At 42.1% G+C, this 17,785-nt stretch overlaps 1 protein-coding gene across 2 annotated transcripts in view; it reads right to left on the minus strand.

Annotated features, from left to right (window-relative positions):
- Nucleotides 1-17,785, minus strand: part of LOC124176683 (leucine-rich repeats and immunoglobulin-like domains protein 1) — a 308,596-nt gene that overhangs the window by 153,196 nt on the left and 137,615 nt on the right. For both annotated transcript variants that reach the window (XM_046558264.1, XM_046558263.1), the window contains exon 4: nucleotides 1,641-1,704. The gene's annotated coding sequence lies outside the window, so the exon portion shown is untranslated. The remainder of the gene's footprint in view (nucleotides 1-1,640; nucleotides 1,705-17,785) is intronic.

Below are 17,785 nucleotides of genomic sequence, written 5' to 3' on the forward strand. Positions count from 1 at the left end.
GGAAACGAAGTAATTCGCGCTAGAATCTATACCGGTTAGCTCCGAATGGGATTGCTTTCCTGTCGTTGACAATTCTATTAACGGAGTGTTACCTATGTCCGTGCGGTAAAACGAACCCAATCTACACCCGAGTACTGCGAGTAAGCTGACACTAGGCAGAAGAGCCGAATGCTATATACATATATGTATATATGTATAAATACACCTGTGTACACGCTTGCTCAGAAACAACTATAATAATATACGAGCAAATGGAATCGAACCCTTTTATGAACCCAAGTATTACGAACAATCATTTTTACCTTCAAAGTCACTCTGTAATACTTGCTAACCACTTCATCCCTACATATTAAGTTCACTTGGTGATTTGAATTATTGAATTAAATAAAGGCATCATCCGGAGTCTGTTGGATTTAATTTATTTTGAAAATTCAACATTCAAAAACTCCTTCGCCTGTTCACCGTCTAAATCAAACTTTTATACCTGTCGACTGATCACCTTCGTAAGTTTCACGAAACACTTAAATACTTCCGAGAAATTTCATCAAATTTTTATTGCCCCGTTGTACAAGGGTCAAAATTTAATCGCGAATTCGTCCAATTACCCAATCCACTCTATTCCACGTTTCTCAACGAAATCCTGTCACCGAGTTTGCGGTCGTCCAAGTTCGCTCCTCTGCAGGCGAAGTTGGCGTCTATCCTGTTCGCGAAAGGTTTCAAACGAAGCAGCGAAGCACCAGACGCGACCGGAGGTTAATTCGGATATTGAATTTTTGACCGGTAAGCGGGAAGCGGTTGATCCTGACTACGGTGTATCTTCTTCTCGTGCAAACCGTCGGCCCTGTTAACTCACTTCGTCAACTCTCTAGCGGGTATCTGGCTGGTGTTTAACTCCGTACAGTTTATAACCGAGAATTTGCGATACCAAGAGAGCACCGACTGCGAGAGAACTTTCCCAACTAGGGACTGCAGGCTTCGTTCGCCCGAGTTTACGGGGTCGCGTTGAAACCCACAAATTATAAGTTGAACACTAGGTAATCCAAGAGTTGGTCCTGTAACGCGGCAAGCGATACGCGCAGGATGAAAAACGATCCTTTCGATTATCGCACCTTCGTCCACCTCGATACGCGTTTCTCCCTCTTTCGGATCATCGTACACGTCTTTTCTCACACCCCTCCGTTGACCGGGCATATGCTTCACCAGACGACGTAAATATTTGATCGGATATCTTATCGCGCGGGAACATATATATATATATAACACATGTATATATATATATATATATATATATATATATACATACACTCGATCGACCAGCTTCCATATAAATATTAAATCTGACACGTCTTTGTCGTATATTTGCACCCCCGACTCCGATCATGTTTGTCCTCGAGAATCGGGGCCGTCGACATCCCCCGCACACTTCCGTTTGCAAATGTTTGACGTTAAAGAAGTCGTGGATATCGGTAAAGAGTGCAGGAAAGCGAGTCCGAGAATTGGCTGGCTAATCGCGTTTGATCGCAAGGCGCGGGATAACGGGGAAACGAGCAAGGATTGATTTTCGACGAAGTACGTAGAGTGCGGAAATATTTGAAACGCTATGGGGAATCAATTATATCGAGAAGTTGCAAAAGACTCACCCTCGAGCGGAGAACTAGAGTAGGCCTCGAGGCAATTTCCTCCCTCTGCGTCTATCTCGAGCTCCTGTAACAAAGAACCGGGGTTAGATTAGCTCGACATCGAGACAGTCTCTACTCCGTCTTCTTCGCGAGTAGGAGAGAAGAAAAAGATTACTTAATCTCAACGCTCTAAGGCTAGGATTTACCTGTCCGACAAGGCGAAAGCGCTTACAGAGAAAACAGGATTTGGATTTAGATTCGGATTAGAGTGATACATTTTTGGCCTACGGCCGCGGGTCTCTTGGCGGAGATTTGGATGCGAAAGGATTTGAACGAGGCGAAAATAACATATAAACGGTCGTTCCTCTTCGGGGGCAAAAAGCGAAACGTCAATACGTAGTAAACTTGTGCAAATTTATCTTCACGCGTCGCACGGTAAAGTTGGATTTCAATATGATAAACGAACGGCAGACGCGATGCACTGATTGGAACGGATTACAGAACGAAATGTGCGAAAGCAGAGAAGCGTAAAGACGATGCAACTGCCAGACGTACGCGAAATATCGGAGATTATTTGAACTCAGTTTCTCAAGGAGATTGCTCCGACAGATGAAAACCGCAAAGTTGTGCGAACGGGCGCAAATATCGTTTTAAAAATAATCGTGCATAAGCGGAACGGATATGGGGGTGTAGTGTCCGTATCTGCAGGCGATCGCGTCGAACGCCTCCTGCATCTCTCCCGAAAACTGCGCAATTTCGACACTTTATCCTCTCGCAAAATGCTGAAAAATCCTCGAGAGTAATATATTATCAACGTAATCTGTAACTAATTTTTGTATGTATAATGTATACGTATAGACGGATTCGGGCGAAAAAACTAGGAGGCGAGGATTTTCCGGTGGCAGTGAGTCGGCTGTGATTCGTGAGAATTGGACACCCTCTATCGGGTATATCTACATATGTATGTATCGCGTGTATCAGGATACGTAAATATGTAGATGCAAACAGCCGAGGCAAGGGGTGCAGGTAGAATTCTCGTCGGGATACGAATATTCGCTATTCAAATTTTTTTAACTTCCAAACGTGTTCGAGGCTCTCGCTGGACCGTTAACACCGTTGTTGGGTGAAAACAAAAAATTAGAACAAAACAAAAAAATAAAAATATGGAATAAAAATGCCAAAGATAGGTAGGAACGAGTGGGAGAAAAATAATAACAATAACAATAATAATAATAGTAATCGCAATAACAGAAAAACTATCACTGTGCGGATCGGCGAAAATTTGTGCATACAGGTAGAAGTATTTGGCGAGGTATAAAATTCAGAGAGATTCGTAAAAATCGTTACGGAAAATTGTACGAAACATCGAAGGATGAGGAAAATAGAATGAAAAAGAAATTTCGAATCACCTTCGTATAATTTCTACGAGATATATGAAGAGCGGCAAAGAAAAAACGTAAACGAAAAAAAAAAAAATGAGAGATCTTTGCGAGTGGGATAATTGAGAACTTTGCAAGCTTGTTCGCGAGAGAAAGTGTAATGGGTGCGTATAAATATACCTATATAGGTATATGTATATCTGTACGTGAATACAGTATATAACTGGAGTAAAGACACACAGTCCTCCGTTTTCAGCCTTTTAATTTCACCGTTTATATGCATCAAATTAACTAACTGTAACTGGATTTTCACCGCAGGATGAAAAGGGTAAAGCTGCACTGTTGGTCAACCGGCTTAAAATTTCGGGGTGTCTAATAAAGGCCCGCGCCCGTGGTTTATTCAAAGGGATGAATTTGCATCAAGCGTTTCGTCCGTGTTCAAAAAAGAATAAAAAGAATAGCCGAATATAACCGAGTAGATATAAATTATAACCAAGGAAAAAATATTCATTTTCCCGTGGCGAAAATTTAGCGTTTGGCGTTTAGAAAAATTCTCAAAGATATTCTCACCGCGCACTGCCTTGCAAACAAAAAAAAAAAAAAAAGAAATGAAAAATAAAAACATCTACACGTTGCTGCGCTGTTAGAAAGGTTGCAGCGTTGAATGTAAGGCGTAATAAATATTGTATATAAAAATCCGCATCACTTTGACGTCAATTTTAATGGACGGTGTAGAATTTCACACCAAACGCTGCGAACTTTCATTGACGCCGCGCAATTTTTCTAACTACTCCAGCGGACGTTATACCGACTTCGACGATTTCTTCGTGGGTAAGCACTTCCGTCGCTGCTGCATTGTAAAAGGGAGAAACTCTTAGTGACAACGTCGGTGTTTTCAAGGGTCGTTAACCCGTTGTACCTTCTTTTGTGTCATCGTGACGCGAAGCGACACACGGTTCAATCAATATCGTTCCCCCCTCGCCCCGCGACACACGTTGCCGATCATTACGTGTCACGAAATGTCGACCCAGTTCGCGTCATGAGATTGCAGATCGTCGCGCGCTCGATCCAATCTTTTCTTGTCGTATTTTTCAAACGATCGACGCCAGGCTGTCCACCGGGAACTGCTAGTCGCACAATGGAATCATGTGTACTTTAAATTTTTTTCATCAATTCGATTCTCAGGATTTTCACGGTGAAAGACATTAGGTGGAAAAAATTAGGATTGAATTTTCTATGCCATTCTCTCATTCCTGGATGAGTGAATTTAATGAGAAACGAGTAAAGAACAGGGAAAGATAAATACGATAAAAAGTGGCGAATAGCTCGGCGTTTCTATTCGTCTGATTTGCGGGTTGCGGTTAGCTCCTTATCCGCCGTGTAAGTACATAAAAGAGGGTTGAAGCGAGAAGGAGCGTGAAGGGAGAAAGAGAGAAGAGGCGGAAAATTGCGTTTGCTTCATTTTCCGTGTCATTTCGCGCGATTTTCCAACCTTCCATCACGCCAACTTATCGTTATTTTTCTTTAAGCTCAACGTCGGCAAGCCGAACGGTTAAAGAGCGGCGGTGAGGTGAAACGGAACGCGTGCTTCTGAGTGAAATTAAAAAATTAGTGAAATGGCGCGTTTTGGGAAAATGCGGGCTTGTAGAACTCACGGTGGAAGCGAAACGAATTTCAAGGAAATTCAACGTTGGGTATAAGTGGAATTCAGGCCGGACGCCGCGGAGTCTCTTGATCGATGCAGATTATCACCGGCTTCAACTTCGTTAATGTTTCGCCAGTTTTTACCACGCGATTTCGTGAAATTGTGTGAGTGATACTGCGTGCTGCCGAGAGTATCGCATACAACCAAGCGCCCGGCTACCACCCTCTTCCTCTCTTCTATTAAACTTCGAGCCATGCTCGTCTCTGACGGAGGGAGGGAAACGCTTTTGAGCCTTTGCTGCTGCAGTTTCAACTAAGAGAAACTGAAACGCTTTACAGCCGAGTTTACCGATTAATTATTTATAGATTTCGCTTGGCCGCTCGCTTTGGGGGAATACCGTCTGCCCTCTGTCGTTGTAAAAGTACCTACTGTGTTACGCGGAGGCAGCAGGTTACTTCTAGTTTCAAAGTATCTCCCCACCTTTCTTTCCTGAACGCTCGTACTGATCTAATATTAAAAAATTCTACTGCAGAAAAATCCCGCCAACTCGCGATCATCTACCTATCTGTCCGATACACCTTCCAACGATTCCACGATTCAACGATTCGAGTTTCCACTCGGGAATTTATTCATTTATTTTTTATTTCAACTGCAGAAGCTTTGCCGTAAGTTACGTCCATTGCATCCAATATTTCGCTCTATTTCACTCCTTCCGAAACTCTTTATACGACTGTATCTTTCACCTTATTAAGTGAGTTTAATGAAGGCAGCGATTAATAACAATCAATGACGTAGGCAGTGAAGCTGTATGTACAAGAATGCTGAAGCAGTGGGTAAATTCGATGTTTTTTTTTTTGGTTAGAAAATATATTATGGTCTTACGGTGAAGGAAACCCTTAAAGAGAGAAATGCTCCAATTTCGAGAAACTGAAAATTTCAAGGATTGTGCTTGTAAGACTTTAAAGTCATTTTACTTGAAGATTACTTTAAAACCGTTGCATGGATCGATTTGAAATTTTGACAGTAGCTTCACAATTAGACCTTCTATAGGAGTACGTATTTTTTTTTATATAATGTGAACCTCTTTTTTTATAAACGATTTACTGCTTATTTTTTGGCCAAAAATTGATTTATTTTTTCAAAACTGCTCCAATTCTACGAAATTTTATTCAAAAAAATCTCAACGTAATCCCGTAGGCAAACAGCGTACAAATTATACAATTTTTTGGTTTTTTTGTTCCAGGTTTTATATTGCACGAGAAAACCGTCTTCTTGTGGAGGAGTTTTAAAAAAGACTATTTCAAAGATTGACTTTGTCACCGCCATCTTGCATCAAAATGATAATAAATTTTTTTTGTCATACGTCAATACGTGTTAAATAAAAACTATGAAAAGAACTTCTATTCATTTTTCCACACTCCCAAAATAAATTGTCAATATTAGGCTTTTTTCGGGCGTTAGAGTAGCGTTGGACGAAACGTGGCAAAATATTTGGAAGGGATTTTATAAATAGCGAAACTAGGGAATTCTGTTTCTTGGCTTCAATTCCGACAATTTAAGCTCTGCGTACAGCGAGAGTGAAGTAGAGAATTTTGAGAGTAAGGGGAATTAGGGGGCATCATCTTTGATTTGTGGGAAACGAGGGGAGTGGAGGTCCCTCGAACCCGTATCGTCAATATGACGTAATACGGGTAGAAGTATATACCCCGGAGTAATAAATTTCACGGAAACCATAAGCACATATTATTTACGTCCGCGTATAATGTAAGGCGCGAAGTCGGAGGAGGGCGAGGGCTAAGATGTTAATTTGAAAATATCCAGCGACGGGGGTGAGGATATTAAATGTATAAACGCACCCTCGGAAAAGTTTGTTTGGTTTGGATAAGGGTGGCTTAAAGACTTTACTCTCGGAGCCGAGCCTCGAAGCCCCGCGCAATGGTTTCAGCCACACGCGAAACACCAAAAGTGTTAAATACGGTGAGCGTGACTCAAAGACCCGGTATTATTCAAATGTTATTTACAAATTAGAAATCTCGGTGTTCTTCCATAAGATATGCGGAACGGTTTCGAATTTCAGAATCTCGCGTATAAACGGGGAGCGAAGGAAGATGTCTTTTTTCCTGTGATAGTTGCGTCTTTCATTGTCTCCTCCGAGGCCAAGGGATGATCGAAAAAGCGAGTGCACGTTGTTATAAGCGAGACGGCGACTTTTGACACTGCAGTTTAAAGGGGGAAAGACAGTTGCGGAGGGCGGAAGGGAGGCTGAGGACGATATAGGCAGCAGGGTTGCAAATATAACAATCGGATTTGCATGACAATGGCTGGGGATGAGATATTTTGAATTATGTAGATCGGTCGAATGCGTTATACGCGGCACGATATGACAATGCACAGTTTGCATTTTAACAGACGGATTCGCTCGGCTGTAGCCCCGATTAATATTATGAAAAATAGGATGTGAGTCAAATCCATAATCCCTCCCGCATGTATGCATACTGCTAATTATCACGTTCCATTATGTATACCATCAATTTCAAACTACCATAATGACAATCACCCCGTTTGCCTGCAACGACGCAGCAACTGTTACTCGGCCGACTATAATACCCGATTCATTTTACATACATCACTCCGCGTACTCACTTTGCGCGTATTGTTTTCTGCTGCAAGCTTCATGCAAATTGTTCATTCTTGCAGTTTGGTTTAGTCTAGTTTAGTTTATTGTCAGCACATATGTATATTCACAAGATTCTTATTACGTTAAAGGGATATTGATTGCATTTTTTCGTTCTCTTCGGTTAACAATTAACGATTTTATACATTATCGTGACGTGTTCGAGCGATGTTCTGAAAATTTTATCAATCGACATCGTGCAGCCGTCTCGAATCAGCGCCCTAAAATATTCGTTCCATTGAAATAAGTGAGGTAACACCAATATACCCAGCGTGTATATAACGACGGTGAAAATCTCAGTCCCGGAAATAATTCAAAATCGATCGATCATCGTTAATGAGCAGTTGAAGTATTGAAAAGTAGAAAAAACCATACCTAAAACGTAACGGAAGCGCGAGGGGGTAGAATAAAAATAAAAACGTGGTAAAATATGTATAACGAGAGCATAAAATATTAATAAATGGATATTGGTCGACATTAGTCATGCAGCGAGTCATTCGTACACACGTTAGACTTGCCGGCTTATCGCGAATCCTGACGAGACGATAAGAAACGATGCATAATGGTATGCAAAAAAGGTTCGCCCCCGATATCAACTGCTCGCACGAATGCCAACCTGAACATGCATCCCACACAATATCCCAGTCACTTCACCCCGAGTGTGGAAAAAACCAAATTTAAAAAAAGAAAAAAGAAAAAAAAAAAATGTCTTCCGTCCACGCCATACATACGGCAAATCGGTAATTTCTAATTCTGATAGTGAACAAAGTATTGGAAACAATATGCATAGAAATGATCGGAAACGTTATGAATTGGTAAAGAGAGAAAGAGGAAGAAAAAGAAAAACAAAAGTAAAAAAATCACGAACACCGAGATTTCGTGTAAATTTTGACGAGGAGGGTGAAGGTGGTGCGACTGGCTGCAGGGATGCACGGAGTGATGAATATTACCGTTGCGCGCGATTAAGTTAGCCGATCATTTAAAAGTCAAACATAACCGAGCCGCTCTGACGCATTTGCATCGGCGGGTATGGGATGATTAATTATTTTAAAATCCCCGGGGTTCGCGGGCGCTGATTACACCTCTCGCCCCGTTTTATCCCGATCCTCACCCCCGGGGCTTGCAGCTCGCGCATTATAGGACAGGTGGCGTCGCGTCGCTTCGGGTTCACGACCCCGGAGTCGCGTGTGTGGCCGCTTGCCTACTTCGCGCGAGTCGCAAAACCATCGGCTCTCTTACCACCGTCGTTACAAGTCACAACGGGCCACGAGGGGTAATTGCACTATACGCAAGTAAATGCATATCAAATATACCCACCTTCGCGGTAATCAGATGTGGTTTATCCCCGCTGTTGCATACCGTTGGGAATGTATTCGCTTCGGCGCATTTTGAAATACGCCTGAGAGGGAGGAAGAAAATTGATAATAAACGAAGAAGAAGGGATGAAAAATTTTACCGCGTGGGTGGAATAGCAATTTCATTCTGCCGAGCCGAGATATTACGGTTTATGGCAAAATGTGTCGAATCAAGGAAATCGAAATATTTAACGCGGGCGTAAGAAGCTAGATAAAAAAAAAAAAAAACAAAAAAAAAACAAAAAAGAAGATATATTAAGAAAAGAGTTTATCAATAATGTCTATTATAATGTATAATACAGAATAATTTTTCACCACCACTGAGACGACCGGTAATTTAACGTAACTGTTTTTCTTCCAGGTTAAACTCAGCGTGTGCAATATGAAAATTTATCGTCAACGAAATTATCGGCATAATAAATTAACTAATCATTTAATTAATAACAGATACACATTTCAAGCTAGACTAATTATCCCGGCGGATCCTCTGAAGTTTATAGGTTTACATAGTAGAGAATTCGTTACGTTGGAAATGTGCATATATATATAATTATATAGGTATATATACAAGATAGCCCCAAGTAATTTCGGATCGTTTGACACAACGTTGACACGGATCCTTGAGATTCCTTGAGGGACAGGGAGAAACCCTGTGAAATTTAACCCTCTAATTAATCATATCAAACTGCGTGTACAGCCGACCGTCGTATGGCGTCACAGGATATATATATATATACATAATATATATATATATTATGTATATACCATGGCATCCCGTTACTCCCTGTCGCGGAAAGTATGCGTGGATATACGTATATGTATATCGCAGTATTTCCCACAATGCAACGCGATGTGCCGGTGATGCTGCACTTGTTTACCCCTTTCGTTATATCGGGATTCAGGAGGGTTAGGCCTCGAATCAAATCCCGTCCCTTATTGTATATACATCCGTATCCCCCGCTGTTTTCATCCCCCTAGAATATACACAGTCTGACAGCTTGACACGTGCTATCATTTATATACGTACACGCGTACCTGTCATCCTATACACGCATGCGTGTATCTACATGCGTGCACGCGTGTATCCACCGCAGATTTTGCATCAAGCGACCGACGCACGCCATTTTCTACGCTGCGTTGCGCTACGTTGACTTTGTACAGCCGCAACTGGTGAAACAACGCCCAACACTCTGATTCAAATATTGTATTAGCTTGTGCTGTAACGAGTCACATCCGTCACGATCACCGTGTATAACTTTTACTCGAGTAAATCTCTCTCCGGGGCCTTGTAAAGAGGGGAGAAAATTTAAAAAAAAAAAAAAAAAAACCCGATTTTCGATCACACTGATCACTGTAGGTTCATTTCAAAACATCCAATCTATCGCTAACGCCTGCTTAAACTTTGTTTGTTTTATTTTCTGTCCATTGAATCACTTTTGGAACTGATCACAGTCCGCGCTTCGTTTTTTTTTTCCAAAGATTCACCGTCGGGGGTATGAAAAACAGTTCGAAAAGTGATAAATAATCTTTTGTTCTGAAAATAGTTTGACGACAGCAATGTATGTATAGAAGAGCGTTGAAGCTCCGTTGCTAATTCATATAACGTGAAAAATATCAAACGACGAATTCACTAGGAAGAAGAAAAAAAAAAATACTTCGTTATGGCGGGATTTAAAAACAAAAAAATTGATTATTTGGTGGACAGAAGTTAATCAGGAGGTCTGAAAGAGTTAGTTGGTGATGCGACGTCCCGTGGCTGGAGAAGGTATAAATCTTCGAGGAAGAGTGCTGTGCGTGTGTGTATATATATATATATGTACATAGTCACGTATCGGTAGATATTATGTACCTACCGACACCCACATGTGTATCTAGCTACATATCTGCAATTGTAAATTCCGTGAGGGAAACAAATATTCACCTGAGACGGGGGTGATAGTATAACACAGGACGTAATATTACACATATGTGGAAAGTAGATACGAATGTACATACCAACGTACGTACGTACGTTAAGTCGAAAGACAATCGGAATTTACTTTGGGGATATAAGGTGGATAAATAAAATATGAGAATCGTAATACGATGAACACCCCCGCTATATACCTATGCAGCGTAGTGATAAAGAATGCGAATGTATAATTCACGGAGGGAAACTCGCTACGGAGTTTCGCGGTTCTGGATACACCCTGAAATGTACGTATATGTATACATACTCGAAAGGGCGCGAGAGAAAAAGGGAAAAGGAGGGAGAACGAAAGATCCTTTTTCTAACGCGTCACTGTATGCCGTGAAATACGTTTCGGTTGTTTTGTTTTTTATTGTTATTATTATCTTTTTTATTAAATGCTAGAAATATCGCGACACGTGAGAATTCATCCGCATTCCAATTTCACTTTTAATACGTACAATCGGGGAAGTTTCGCTTCGTCCCTTAGCGATAATGACGCAGATGTTAAAGGATACGCCGTATTTTTAAAAATTTCTTGTCACTTCTTCTAAAGCAACAAATCTATTACTCTCGCTTAAGTAATTGAATCCGCAATTATTAGCCAAGGAAAAACACGAACGATCATTTTTTTTTTCTACGATATAGTATATTTTACCGTCGCTGATTTCACCCTTAGCGAAGCGTCTTCGTTCGTGTTGTACACAGGATTTTGAACCGGCTGAGCGAGGAACAACCCCGAAGCAGAATAAAAGTGCTCGAGTGTGACCGAGGGGGTGACTCTTAGGGGTCGGGCAGAAGGATCCTGTGGATGTTTGGAATGCATGAATGGAAGTTCGCGATTATTGCCATACAGTTCCCGGCGGTGCAATACCGGCTCCTGTAGCGATATATCCCCCAGGAAAAAGGGGGCAGTCCCCTAACTGCAGTAATATGGGGTTACATCCCTTAGCGCCACCCCCGCAGCCGGCATTGCCTGGAGGGGCGAGGCACCCTTCGAGACATCGTTACGTCGCGACTCTCGACTGCTTTCGCACACTAACTTTGTATGCGGACTCGTACTTATATCACGCGAAGGAATATTTTCTATAGGAATTTCTGCGTGTGTGGACGCGCGTTTACGTCTCTGTGGATATACCGACTTTGTCCCGTTCGAGCTTCCGCCTCTCGGCGAGGAAAGAACCAGAAATAAGAGGAGGAAGAAAATCCACGGTGTTATAACGCCCTGCAGGACTTTCAAGAGATTCTCGTTAAGCCCTAACCAAATGCCGTTTCCATTATTTTACTCGGATACTCTTATTCTTCGGCCAGAGGAGGAAATATCGAAAAGGGAAGAAATATTTTCAGAAGTGATGATAATTTATAAGCCGTATCTCGGAACAAAGAAAAGGCTTCGATTGCATCGCGTGCAACTGTTTCAAACGTAATGAATTTTCCAAGACTTGGATCTTCGGAAAGTTTCTATTAGTTTGAAGTTTGCTTTACATTATTTATCGATGACGTAGCGAGACGTGTTTGCAAAAGCCGTAAAAGCATGAACACAGAAAAAGATGGAAGAAAGAACGAAAAGTGTGTTTAATCAAAAATTTATCTCCGCAAGTCGGCGTAACTTATGGTTTTTTTTTTTTTTTCACTCTCTTCTTCTCTCAAGCGAAGTTTAGAGAGAGAGAGAGAGAGAGAGAGAAAGAGAGAGAGAGCGAGAGTTTGAAGGGCAAAAACAATTTAGGTTGAAAATTCCTTGGAGGGGAATCGATTTGCCGATCAAATTATTTTAATCTCCGTCAGAATATCTTGATCTTGATTTCTTCAACTTCAATTTAAGAGAAACGACTTTTCTGGTATTGGTGCCGCTGGTGCTGGTGCTGCAGGGTAGAAAACTGCCAACCAGAAGACGCCAAGATACATCGACTTGGCTCCGGGTGTTCCGAGTCACCGGAGGAAGACGTATATCCACCAATTCCGCTAAAAGATTTGAAATAAATGGAACTAGGACTCTGATCTCTCTAGCTTCGCCAAGATATGGGCTGCGATATAAATTAAGCTCTCTCCTTCCCTCTCCTCTCTCTAGAGGGACACAGACCGAGTGGAGGGAAGCTTACCGCTTTTTGCTCCCCAATTTCTCTCTTTACGCAACTAGACGTAAATCCCAAATCGTTTATATCTGTTGAACTTTTCGAATTCTTTTCTTTTTTTTTTATTCGCTATTACGCTATGCAACGTTCGTCTGATAAGTATGAAGACAACTTAGTTGTATTTGTACAGGAATTTAAAAAATGAAAGAAATTAAATAAAAAAACAGAAACACGAGTCAGTCTCTCTCTCTCTCTCTCTCTCTCTCTCTCTCTCTCTCTCTCTCTCTCTTTTATTTTTTATTCATACAACGAATTATTCATCGATTCATTTTGATTAATCGTTATTCTTCGCTGAGGTAAGTCGAGTAAATATTGATGCAGCTTGAGGTTTATTCAGGGAGAAACGCGGGTCGAAATATATGCATGCAGCCGTACCTACCCTCTTGCCGATGCAGCCGCGTAAAGTCGGGTTTGGTTAAAATGTAAATGAGTGACTTACCACTTAGCCACTTTAGTCGAGAGTAACTTCGTTACGTCCCCGGCAGAGTTTCGCCCTCCTATTTAACCTGATTACTACGTTGATTGGTAGTAATCGTTTGGATTAATTGATTGTTGCGAAGTTTAAGTTAGCACTCTGATTATTAGCCGTACCTATTATACCTCACGTACGTTACGAAGAACCAGGTGAAATCTCGCTTGGAAAGTAATAGAAACATCAGACGCTGTAAATTATTTCTATATAAAAATAGCATTCTTTCGCTCTACGGATCGTGCTCAATCAAAATGTCCGATGGTACCGATTTAAACCTCCGGAGATGAATATTGAAATGATATAAAGTCGGAAATAATTTGCAAAAGAGAAAAAATGAAACAAAATAAAGAAAAGAATCAAAAAAAAAAAAAATTAATATAATAAACGAATCAGTCGGCGGAGAAAGAAGGCGGAAAAATTAGCAACGGTGGCGACGGGTGTCAGCCTGGAGCCGTCTGGCAGGCCTGCTAATTTAATTACCAAGCTGTTGCTTCGTTAGGAAGACGGCGGCAGTGTTCGGCTAGCGGTGGCATAAGCAGAAGCAGAAGTAGCAAAAGCAACAGGAGCATCGTCGAATAAAGGAGAAACTCGAAAACTCAGAAATACTTTGAGACAAATATATAGCGTCTAGACGAGGTACGTGAGTGACAACCGCGGTAGCAATTCGCCTTATCATTTTACACGACAGATACGTTCATGTGTCCCGTAAAGCCGGAATTGAGTTCAAACCGTGAGACCAAAAAACTCTCCTCTCTATATATTATATTCTTTGTCTATTCCATGGGTGCAGATTCCGAAAGGATGGTAACGGCGAGAAGGGGTAAGGAACGGAGGGTGAGAAGGAGGAGGAGGAGGAGGAGGAGGAGGAAAAGTGGAAGGGGGAGGGGAGGGGGGGGGGAAGAGGAGGAAGATGGCGTTCGAGCCCACCAGGGTGCCGTTGCCAAAGTTAAGCACTCGGAATTCAAAGCGGTCGGCTCTTAGAGTTTGAGAGGTTTCGGAGTAAGAAAAATTTGCGAAATGTTACCGCCGGGGGTTACTCGCTGCAGGAGCCTGTCTCGGAGGATTGATGCCAGCTTTCCGCATGCCAATTCGATAAAAATTAGGTCTCACCTTTCGCACTGCATACGTACGTAGGTACATTACGTTACAGTGTTACACGCATTCGTGCATGTTTAAAGAAATAACAGTCACCCGAACGTCTGGTGAGCGGCACGCGATTTTTCATTCGGTATCGCGTTCCGCGGCACTTGGAATTTATCACAAGCTAAAAAAAAAAAACGCGAGGAGAAAGAGAGAAATTTATACACAGAGAGTGTATGTATATATATTATATATATATATATATATATATATATATATTATAAAGTTTCAACCAGAGCCCGACGAATTCCCGACTAGGAAATATATTTGTCTTTCGCGTTACGAGAACGTTCGAAGAAAGAATTTCTCTGATATCCGGCAATATTCTTATAGGATATATCTCAGGTGAGGCTCACTCAGGATCTGCACGAATATTCTGCGTCGAACTTACCCACCTCGCGCAGATTTCCCGTGATATTTGAACGCCGATATTGGGTGAGGCACGTGCGACGACTATCAACGCGTTTCGGGCGTCGTCTCGTCTCGATTTACTTTCCCAAAGAATGTTCGCCGGTCCACGCCGTGCCATCACGGCTGGCCCAAAAAAGAGAGAGTGAGTGAGAGAGAGAGAGAGAGAGAGAGAGAGAGAGAGAGAGAGAGAAAGAGAGAGACAGAGGGAGCTGAAAATAATACCGTATAGAGACGTAGACGGAGTAAAAAATTTTCGCGAGAGGACGGAAATTTTTTACTTTTTCTTTTTTCTCGCCAGCAAATTTGAAAAATCTGGGAACACGGGTATTCGAATCGATTTCCGAGTGGCGGTAAGTCAGAGATTGCGACGTACGCAAGTCACGGGTAGGTGTTACAGGCATTCCTTCACACCCGGGTGAAACCCATGCGAAACCGTGGAACGCTGCAATATATCTCGGCGAGGTGAAGGTGCGAGAACGGAGGGGGGGGGGAGGGGGGCAGGGGTCGGAGGGTGGAACCAGGGCGACAGAATGCAGGATAAATTGTTTCGCTCGCTTGAGGCAGTATTTTTCAAATACGCTGAGTTGCGGCAAAAACGGCGACACCGCGCGACGCTTCGCTAGGGAAAAGGAGAGGGTGGCGAGATACGGAAGAAAGAGGATCGGAGGGGTTCAGGGGGAGGGGAACGATCCAAGTTCTCTGAGTTTCGGTTTGTTTCCCTCGTCACCGCGTTATCGCCTACGGGCCGCTCAAAACTACAGATGCATTCTGCTGATTAAACCCGTCGGTGATTTCCGGACATTCCGTCTACGCGATCAATGCGCGCAATATCGCGGAGTGATCGACGGTTCGTACTTTCTAAATCCCCGGATTCATTCGATACGACAGCTTTTAACGGATTTCCTTCAAATCACTATCGAACCAGACGTATCGAAACAGTTTGTAATAAAATATATAAATTCGAAAACGTCAAGTATATTGACAATCGAGCGACATCGCTAGATTAGTACATTGCACACATATATATATTTTATACATACGTGCGACTGAAAATAATTTCTAAGTGTCGGAATATTTTTGTTCAAGTCGTCGCCTTTTAAAGTATGTCTTTCATGTTGTATTTATTTATTTTTTTTAATTTGCTTATCACCTGCTCAGTGAGAAGATCGAGTATTAAAGAAATTCACAAATTTCAATGAAATATTACAGAGTTTCTATTGATTTTTGCGAGTGTTTGAAAAATGTCAAGCATCCGTGTGACTTTGCTATTTTAACGTAACAAAAAATGTTTGTTTATAGTACAATTAACACCATAGGTGTGTGTTGAATGATTAAAAATGTCTGAGATTCGATATCATCCTGTAAGACGTTGAAAAAATATTGGTTCCCAGACATCGAAGTATAATAAGCAACAATACGCGAATGTTGGGTTCGTTTTTTTTTCTTCTCTTCGCTAATTTTCCAACTAACGATAAGTCACTAACGAATTTCTCAGCAATTTTTTTCTCTCCTTTTTCCTCCTACTTTTCTTTCACTCCAGCGGCGATGGGAAAGGGGTGAGAAAAGAAAAACGAGATAAAAGTATAAAGAGAGAAAGAGAGAGAGAGAGAGAGAGAGAGAGAGAGAGAGAGAGAGAGAGAGAGAGTGGAAGTAAAAAGTAGCGGAGACCACGAGAAGGATAATTGGGTCGAAGGGTGAACGGTAATTGAAAGGAGACGGACGAAAAATTGATTTTGCCGCAAGGTTCGGCCCTCAGTTGGCCTCCCTCGCGTGGCCCGGGAAGAAACTCCGTCTTGGCTTTACACGTATACCTTATACCGACTAGCCTGTTCCTCCTTTGCTCACCCAGCCACCTACGCAAGCGCCGCCTTTCTGAAGGAGAATCGCGTCCGTGGACCTAGGAAAGCCTAAATAGAATTATGGGGCGAAGGATCTCTGCTTCTTCACTGATCAAAAGGTCACGTCGACCGACCGGTAAATGCCAATCACAAATCCTCGTTGGTCCGACAACTTTTTTCGTATGGTTTCCGAAGTCGTCTGTACCATATCTCGTTGGAACTACTACTCTCTGTCCGGCCAATATTTGTTTGTTGTTTGAAGCTTGATTTTCAGTGCAAAAGAATGCATTATTCCCTGTAATGGTGATTATAACACTGCATCGAAAAAAAAAAATTGTTTTCGAATACTAGTGTTGTTTCATTTCGTTTACGCAAAGCGTTGAGGTTTTTAGGTCGAAGATATGAATACTAAACGTTTCACTGCTCTGGGTGAATTGGCAAACCATAGTGTGCCGGAACATTTTGAACTTCTTTATTACAAAAAATTAAGTGAAGTTTATCTGTTTAGTCAAGTGCTGCGAACTTTTTCACCAATGATACTTTCAGAGTATAATTGATTGTTTGAGGCACGAGATGCTCGCAATGAGATTTGACGCAAGCTCGCGAAAAATTCTCGTTTCGGATGTCTCGAGGCATTTAAACGAGCCGTGTCGAAGAGGTCTGAAATTTGCGAAAACGGTTCAGCCTTTACAAGGGACGAAGCTCCGCACGGCTGAAAATTTTCTCATGGAGTAGGTATCGTTTGGCATGTTTCACGGATCGATCGAGCCTCGGGGGTCAGAATTTAGTTAACCCCGAAGCATGCGATAGTTTAGCTGGTTGATCTGCTGACACGGAACTGAGTTTGGCTAGTTAGTCAGAGAATCCAGTCCGCAGGTTGATTTAGTGCCCACGATAAGAGCGCGTGTATATTTTAAGATGAAACGGCGCCAAGCCGAGAGAGAGAGAGAAAGAGAAAGAGAAAGAGAAAGAGAAAGAAAGAGAAAGAGAGAGAGGGGGGGAGAGAAGGTTCCTATGTAAAATGTCCAGAGGTATTCCTGCAAGTCAAAGTCGGAGCTAGTGGGAAGTGCGAAATGCTCCAAGGAATGAGGTTCAGATTCAGATCTGTCGCGGGAAGTAATTAGTTAGCCCCTCAAGTTGCGATCCGAAGATGTTTGGCCTAGACGCGGGGT

Source organism: Neodiprion fabricii, chromosome 2 (genome assembly GCF_021155785.1).
Source record: "Neodiprion fabricii isolate iyNeoFabr1 chromosome 2, iyNeoFabr1.1, whole genome shotgun sequence".
NCBI lineage: Eukaryota > Metazoa > Arthropoda > Insecta > Hymenoptera > Diprionidae > Neodiprion > Neodiprion fabricii.